A 7,631-nucleotide genomic window follows, 5' to 3' on the forward strand; every position below is an offset into this window, starting at 1 on the left:
AGAGATGGCTCAGCAGTTAAGAGCACTGGCTGCTCTTACAGAGGACCCAGTTCAATTCCCAGCACCTACATGACAGTTAACACCTATCTGTAACTCCATTTCCAGGGGAATTTGATGCCCTCTTCTGACCTGCCTGGGCTCACACAACACGAGTGCACTTACAATCATGCAGGCAATACACTCATATACACAAAATAAAAATAATAAATAAAATATCTTTTAAAATATACCACACGTATGTCTGTTATCAATAGAAAAATATCTAGTTTTTGAACATTTATTATAGGAAGTGATGCTTTCCATAACATGCATAGACAGCCAGGCCTCTGTGTTTTCACATCCGCAGACTTGATCGACCACAGAATAAAGATATTTTAAAAATATTGCATATGTGCCAAACATGTACAGACTTTTTTCTTGTCATTATTTCCTAAACAATAGAGTCTAACAACTATTTGTATGCCATTTACATTGTATTAAGTGAGAAGATGAGAAGTCATCTAGAGGTGATTTAAAGTATTTGGGAGATAACCACTCATGCTGGTACATGTGCATAATCCGAGAACCTGGAGGTAGAAGCTGAGAATTTGGAGTTCAACGTTATCTTCAACCACATAGCAAGTTCAAGGTCAATCTGGGCTACTTGAGACCATGTTTCAAATGAACATGAAAGAAGAAAGAAAGGAAGAAAGAGAAGCAGGAAGGAACTAAGGAGGGAAGGAGGGAAGGAGGGAGGGAGGGAGGGAGGAAGGAAGGAAGGAAGGAAGGAAGGAAGGAAGGAAGGAAGGAAGATGGGTGTGGGTTCTATGCAAATACTATATTGTTTTATATAAGGGACTTGAATACCTGGGGATTTTAGTATCTGCAGGGAGTCCTGGAGTCAGTTCCCCAGAGATACCACAATGAGTGATGGTGACACTATCACAGCTTTAGTCTGTGTGTTTGTTTGTTTGCAATTCTAAGGATGGAACCCAGGGTCTTATGTATGCTAGGCAAGCATTCTACCACTTAGCTACATCTTGTTCAGCTTAATTTTTTTGTCTTTTTTGAGACAGGGTCTCCCTGTAGCCCCAGCTGTCCTGGAACTCACTATGTAGACCAGGCTGGCCTTGAACTCACAGAGATCCACCTGCCTCTGCCTCCCAAGTGGACTACAGGCATGAACCACCATGCCTGACTTAATTTTTTAAATAAATGGAATATAGGTCTTTTTAGAGGTTAGAGATTTGTCTGTTTTTACTAAGCCCTGAGTCTATGATGATCCCCATAGATCCCCATTATAGATGATGGAAATTAGGCCCATAGTGTTAAATTGTTGAAGAACAAGATCACACAGCTAATAAGATATTGTGCTGGTTAGTTTTATTAAAGATTTATTTAATTTTTAAATTATATGTATATGGGGTGGGGTATATGCATATGCGTGCAGGTTCCCTCAGAGGCCATAGACATCAGATCCCCTGGAGCTGGAGTCCCAGGTGATTGTGAGCCACCAGACATGGGTGCTGGAAACCAAACTTGGGTCCTCTACAAGAGCAGTACAAGCTCTTAACTGCTAAGTCATCTCTCCAGCCCCCTGTGCCCATCAGTTTTAACTGCTAACTTGATACAATGTAGAATCACCTGGAAAGAGAGTGTTGAGGAGGGATTTCCCAGACTAGATTGGCCTGTGGGCATGTCTGTGGGGTATTATCTTGACTGTTAATAATGTGGGAAGACCTAGCTCACCAAATGTAGCACCATTCCCTAGGCAAGGGGTCTTGAACAGGATAAAAGAGAAAGCCAGCTAAGAGCAAGCAAGGATCCATGTGTTTATTCTCTGTGCTCTTGACTGGCTATGATGTGACCAACTGCTTGAGTTCCTGCCTTGACTTCCCCAAAATGATGGACTGTAATTTGGAATTATAAATCAAATAAATCTTTCCTTTCTTAAGTTGCTTTTAAAAAATATTTTATTCATTATTTTTATTTTATGTGTATGAGTGTATTGCCTGCATGTGTGTAAGTGCACCCATGTTGTGTAATGCCCACAGAGGTCAGAAGAAGGCATTGGATTCCCCAGAATGGGAGTTACAGATGGTTGTTAGCCACCATGTGGGTGCTGGGAATCAAACCCAGGTCCTCTGTGAAAGCAGTCAGTGCTCTTAACTGCTGAGCCACCTCTCCAGCCCCTCTTAAGTTGCTTTTGGTCAGGGTATTTTATCACAGCAACAGAAACGAAACTAGAACAGATATTAAACAAGAATTTGAATTCAAGTCTGACTCTGCTAATCTATAAGGATAATAAGAAATTCCAGACAGAGCCATAATAGTGGTACATGCCTATAATTCCCGCACTAGGAGAAAATGGCAGTATTGTAAGTACAAGACCAGCCTAGACATGACCCTAGCTCAAGAAACAAACAAACAAACAAACAATAGAAAGGGGAAATGGGGACATGGTTCTTGTCATACAAGCACCAGGACTTGAGTTCAAATACCTAGCAAACATTGCCTATAATCCTGGGCCTGTGAGGGGCAGAGACAGGAGAATCACTGGAGCTTGCTGGCCACCAACCGAGCTCCAGATTGAGTAAGAGACCCTGTCTGAAAATTAAAAGGCAGAGAATTATAGAGAAAGACCATGGATATCCTCCTTTGGCCTCTACACATGTATATGTTCCCCCTACATGCACATATACCACAAACACACACACACACACACACACACACACACACACACATGCACACACAAAAGAAAGGAAAAGAGAAATTGTATGGCGAAAACACAGGGTGAAAAGTGATTTGCTGTCTCCTATGAAGGTAGGCATGAGAGGCTGGCATGAGAAGCTTCTGAGCTGGGCAAGGGCAGGGCCAACTGCAGAGCATTCTCTATGCCCTTTTAAGGAATCCAAGCTTTTCTTTCAAGAAATGGAAAAATAATTCCTACTTTGGACTAGTGGGAATAACATAATCAGTGTGTACCTTGAGGTCAGTCTGGTGACAGTGACAGTTGTGCATTTAAGAAAAGAGAAGATGGAATCAGAAATACATTTAAGGTACTACTGTAAAAGTCCAGGAGAAAATTCTAATAATGGCTTTATCAGTGAGGATGGGGCGATGGGTTGTCACCCTTGTGTGGCTAACACCTAACACATTTACCCACTGAGCCATCTTCCAAGTTCCATCTCTCTCTCTCTCTCTCTCTCTCTCTCTCTCTCTCTCTCTCTCTCCCCCATATGTGAAGTGGCTCCACAGATGCCTTGGATGGAATTACCAGTAAAACCAGGAGCCACTAGGGTTGCACAGGAGTTCAGTACTTGTCCATGTCCTTTCCCTGTAAATGGGGTTTTTGGTGAGATTCCTAGGAAATTGCAGGTTTGTGGCTGGGAAAGGAGAAAAGCCTGAAGCAGTCATTAATTGTGCTCGAATTCTTGGTGCATTGCTAGTAAAATATTTCAGCTGGAGGAGCTTTCCCTCTCTCTCCTCGTGTTCCTCAAGTTTACCTTTCTATCCTGACCACTGGAACATTAGTGAATGTTAAGGGGAAAGCTGGGGCAGAGCCTGACCCCTAAGGTAAAAGAAGTTAGGGAAATTTTTGGTTAAATATATGAAAAGTCTTTAATATGCTGATAGCCACGCTGAACTTCCCAAAGTAAAAGCATTTCCCAGAACTCTTCTTAGAACAGTGGACTTGTTTTTCTTCCCATAGGGTAAATAATTCTTTCCTAAATGCTTGTGAATTTAGGAGAGTAAAGCATGGAATAACAACACAAGGAGACCCTTCGTTGACATGGCAACAACACACATGGGATGATGAGATGAACAGAGTGTGTAGAGCTAGAAGAAATGATGGCTGCAGAAAAAGCCTGAAGACAGAAGGGGGATGAGGAAAGGCTGGGCATGCTGATGAGAGTGCCAGTTAGAGCTAGCAGGCAGGCATGTCTGGGTAAATTATCTACCAAAACTCAGGTTGCCCCATGCCATTTTCCTCCATTTTGTTATGTTTTGTTCTGTTTTGTCTTTTTTAAAATAAATTTTTTGGTCTTTTTGGGACAGAGTCTCCCTGTAGCCCCAGCTGTCCTGGAACTCACTATGTAGACCAGGCTGGCCTTGAACTCACAGAGATCCGCCTGCCTCTGGCTCTGCCTCCCGAGTGCTGGGACCAAAGGCGTGCACCACCACACCCAGCTAAAATATTTTTTATTGAATTTTGTGTGTTTCATACATAAAATCATCTTTAAACCCCTTTCCCCTTCCCCTTTGGCACCCTCCTATAGCCCAGCTTTGTTTTGTCTTATGAGACAAGATCTTGCTAGTCCAAGCTTGCTTCAAACTTGTGGCAGTCCTCCTGCCTCAACCTTATGAGTGCTGAGATGAATGCTACCATGTCTTAATGTTTTATTCTTCCTCTTAATGTTTTATTCTTTTACAAATGTTTCATTAGCACATATTAATTATACATGATAATGGGTTTCATTGTGACATTTTCATTCATTTCCATCATATTCACCCCTTGTTAACTTGTTTGTCCCACTACCACTAATCCCTTTCCCTTCCTCTTTTATGTGGGTTTCACTGGTGATTTTTATAAAAACATAAGTGAAAGTTTGTTTACAGGAACATGGGCACCTTACCAGTGGCTACACCACTGAAGAAAATGTCTCTCACTACATCATCAACACTTAACTGCTTACAATCTTCAGGGAGAGGAATGGCCCCATGACCCACCCCTCCTTTTATGACAGGGTGTTGCAGGGCCCAATCTTGTGCAGGTAATCACAGCTGCTATGAGTTCAAGAGTGCAACGGCCATGTCATGCTCAGAAAATGTTTCACATTGCTTCCACTTTCTTTCTTCCTTCCTTCCTTTCTTTCTTCCTTCCTTCCTTTCTTTCTTTCTTTTGTCTTTTTGAGACAGGGTCTCCCTGTAGCCCCAACTGGCCTGGAACTCACTATGTAGACCAGGCTGGCCTTGAACTCACAGAGATGTGCCTGCCTCTGCCTCCCAAGTGCTGGGATTAAAGGCATGCGCCACCACACCTGGCCCAGCTCTTGCATTCTTTCCTCATCTTTTTCCATGACATTTTCTGAGCCTTGGAGGAACTGATGTAGGTGATCCATTTATGGCTGGGGACTCAACAGTCATTTATTCTCAGTACTTGGATGAAATATAGGTCTCTGCAGTCACTGCTAGCCCCTACAAAAAGAAGCTTCTCCGAACAAAACTAACAGCAGCACTGTTGTGTTGGGTAAAAACAGTTATTTAGAAGGAAATTTGGTAGGCACATGTGATGGCTAATCCTGGGTGTCAACTTGACTGGATCTGGGATTAACTGAAGTGAGAGAGGTCATCTTGATTGGATCGTCTGAAGCTGGAAGACACACCCTAGATGTGGGTGTTACCTTCTGATGGCAGCCCATATAAAGGCCATGGCAGAGAACACCTGGTTTCTTGCTGCTTGCCTTCTCTCTTGCTGGTGAGTTCATCTTGCTGCTGTAGACTGAAGAATAGCTGATCTTTTGGAATTTGTCAGACTTTCAGCACCAAATTGGGACTACTGAGACATCCAGCCTCGTGGACTGAGTGACTACGGATTCTCAGCCTCTCCAGTGTGGTGCAGCCATTGTTGGACTACTCGGACTCTATCCTGTGAGCTAAGCTGATAAATATCTATACATATATATTCATTCTACCAGTTCTGCTTCTTTTGAGAACCCTGACTAATACAGATTGTGGTACAATAAGTGGTTCTAGAGAAACAGTTGAAAGGATGAATTTCTTTAATGGGCTTGTTGGTAGCAGGCTCTCCAACTCAGAGTCTTCAGATAGCATGGAGAGCACTGAAAATCCATGGTGTAGACTATTTGAAACAATTATGGAGATAGACCCATTTGAATCTCCTAACTCACCTCTTGGGAAGAGCAAAAAATTTAGTGACTACATAAAAAAATTGACGATTTGTGGAAAAATAAGAAAAGTAATGATGCTGGCTGGTTACTTCTAGCATCTCTGGATAAAGTGATAAAGATAAACAATGAGCTTAATGATAAAATTGACAAGCTCCAGATTCAAATCAACGGTTTAAAAGTTTCCAAGTGTGCCCTGGAAGAGAACCTTCTCTCAAGCAGCCAGAGAGCTATAGCTGCAGAAAATCAAGCTGGAGCCCTTATTATGCATTTGGCTGACCTACAATGCAAATTTAATTCCCAGCCTCGTAGGGTGTCAGCATTAAAGGTGCGGGCATTGGTAGGAAAAGATTTGACACGTGGGATGGAGATGTGTGGGAGAACCCTGAGGAGACTGAGGATCTTGAATCCTCAGACTGAGGAATTTGATTCACCTGATGAATTAATCTCCCCACCCTCAGCAGACCCACCCTCCCCACCCTTTCCTGAGGAAACTAATCCCATTGAGGAAGCTAATCCCATTCAGCAAGACAAAGCTGATGTCCCTCAGGGCCCAGTTGTTGTTGCCTCTAGACCTATAACCAGGCTCAAAACTAAGCAGACCCCTAGAGGAGAGATAGAAAGTGGTCCATGAGGAGGTGTGCTACACCACTAAAGAACTTAGTGAATTTGCTAATTCTTTCAGGCAGAAGTCTAATGAATATGTCTGGGAATGTATTTTAAGGGTATGGGATAATGGTGGGAGGAACATAAAATTGGATCAGGCTGAGCTTATTGACATAGGCCCCCTGACTGGAGATTCTAGATTTAATACACAAGCTCATGCAGTTAAAAAAAGTGTTAAAAGTTTATTTGATTGGTTGGCTGAGGTATTTACCAAAAGATGGCCTACTGACAGAGAGCTGGAGATACCTGATATCCCTTGGCTTAGTGTTGATGATGGGCTTGTAAGGCTCAGGAAAATTGGTATGCTTGAGTGGATTCTCAGTGCAACACCAAATCCTCCACAATGGGAGGGCCCAGAGAACATGCCTTTTACTGATTTTATAAGATGGAAAGTACTGAGAGAGACACCAGAACGTTTGAAGAGCTTTGTTTTTGCTCTTTTCCTTATGAATCTTACAGTTGGAGATGCTGTTGCTCAATTGCACAAATTAAATGTAAATATAATAGGTGTAACAGGACCCCAGAGTAGGGGTCAGGTGGCAGTATTGAATTACCAAAGACAGGTAAGCGTACTTATCATAATGAGCGGCAAAGGCAAAACAATACCTACAATGACATGACTCGACTGGACCTGTGGTACTGGCTAATCAATCATGGTGTTTCCAGGGACCACATACATAAGAAACTTACTAAGTTTTTACTTGATCTGTATAAGCAGAAAAGCTCTGGGATGAATGACAGGAAGTCAGTATTGGATCGTAGCAATAGAGAATCTCGCTCAGTCAAAGAATTTCCAGACTTGAGACAGTTTACAGACCCAGAACCCCTTGAATGAAGGGAAGGCTGGGTGCCCTTGAGGAAGGACCTTGTTACAGTACCAAAGAGTTATGCTGTTTGCCTCTCACCAATCCTTACCCAGGGGGACCTTTGGCCTTTTACTAGAGTAACTGTACATTGGGGGAAAGGAAATGATCAGACTTTCCATGGCCTATTGGATACTGGTTCTGAGTTGACACTAATTCCGGGAGATCTTGAAAAGAATTGTGGCCCTCCAGTTAAAGTAGGGGCTTATGGAGG

The 7,631-nt window shown here is 42.7% G+C and overlaps 1 pseudogene; it reads left to right on the plus strand.

Moving 5' to 3' along the window:
- The window catches only part of LOC108490243, a 20,053-nt pseudogene that overhangs the window by 10,825 nt on the left and 1,597 nt on the right, over window positions 1-7,631 (plus strand).

Source organism: Nannospalax galili, unplaced genomic scaffold (assembly GCF_000622305.1).
Source record: "Nannospalax galili isolate Female #2095 unplaced genomic scaffold, S.galili_v1.0 scaffold129, whole genome shotgun sequence".
Classification (NCBI taxonomy): Eukaryota; Metazoa; Chordata; class Mammalia; order Rodentia; family Spalacidae; genus Nannospalax; species Nannospalax galili.